The sequence below is a fragment of the Physeter macrocephalus genome, chromosome 9 (assembly GCF_002837175.3).
Source record: "Physeter macrocephalus isolate SW-GA chromosome 9, ASM283717v5, whole genome shotgun sequence".
Lineage (NCBI taxonomy): Eukaryota > Metazoa > Chordata > Mammalia > Artiodactyla > Physeteridae > Physeter > Physeter macrocephalus.
In genome coordinates, this window is record NC_041222.1 from 6,133,857 (window position 1) to 6,135,310 (window position 1,454).

Sequence of the window (1,454 nt, forward strand, 5' to 3'; positions counted from 1 at the left end):
TGCTTACTGTGTGCTTAGACTATACTGAAATTTTCTAAAGCATAAATATTGTGTAGCTCTCTTCATACCAGAATTAATAAGGATATTTGGGAATAGGTGAAGAGATCAGGGGATGAAGAAAATAGAGATAAATGGGATGAATTTTGCAATGCATTCTGGAAAAAACAAAGGGAGCAGCTGCACAGAATGTCCAGGCCATGTCCGCAGGTTTCCAAGAGTGTGGGGTGGTTCTGTGAAAGTGTGGGCATGTGGAAGGGGACGGGCTGGTGGAGGAGTAACATCTATGGAGGTTTATAAAATCTCACATGCTGTAGAAGAGTATTGAAAAATGAGAATAGGATACTTTGATGTGACTGTTTTGATGTTATAAGTTTGCAAACAATTTGATGTGGTCTAAAATAGAAACCTTTAAACCTTCAGCTTTTATTTCTATTGCACAGTAATGTGAAAAGAAATCATCCTCAGCCCATTCCTGATCCTCTCCTTAAACCTTGATTCATGCATAAGATCGACCCCCTTTTTCATGGTGTCTTTAGGTCTCCCCACATCCCCATGTCATGGTTCATCCCCTGTAGCTGCCAAACCTCCAACTGGCTGTGCCGAAAAGGCCTGCTTAAAGAGTAACACCTGCACGAACAGAGATTCCTTTATAGCCATGCTGAGATGAATAAGGCAAATAAAAATTTCCCAAAGCTTTTATCTACCTGAAGCAACTAAGTTACTCTGTATTTCTTAGCATATGTGAATCTTGCAAGGGAGGCATCAATAAGGAAGCTGTGACAATTTCTGACTCAAAGTCTACTTTGTCTGATATAAATATAGTTACCTTTGCTCTCTTTTGGTTACTATTTGCAAGGAATACCTTTTTCTATCCTTCGACTTTCAGCCTATGTGTGTTCTTAAATCTAAAGTAAGTCTCCTATAAACAGTATTTAGTTGAATCTTTTTTAAAACATCCATTCAGCCACTCCGTATCTTTTGATTTGTGAGTTTAATCCATTTACATTTAAAGTAATTATTGATAGAGAATAACTTACTATTGCCATTTTGTTAATCGTTTTCTATATTCCCTGTAGTCCTTTTGTTCTTCTTTCCTCTCTTGTGTCTTTATTTGTGTTTTATTGATTTTTTTTGTATTGATATGCTTTAATTCTTTTCTCTTTTTCTTTTGTGTATCTTCTACAGGTATTTTCTTTGTGGTTACCATGGGGCTTACATAAAACATCTTGCAGTTATAATAGCCTATTTTTAAGTTGATAAAAACTTAACTTCACAAGAGACAAAAAAGGACACTGTGTAATAATAAAGGGGTCAATTCACCAGGAAGATATAACAATTATAAATATATATGCACGGGCTTCCCTGGTGGCGCAGTGGTTGCGCGTCCGCCTGCCGATGCAGGGGAACCGGGTTCGCGCCCCGGTCTGGGAGGATCCCACATGCCGCGGAGCGGC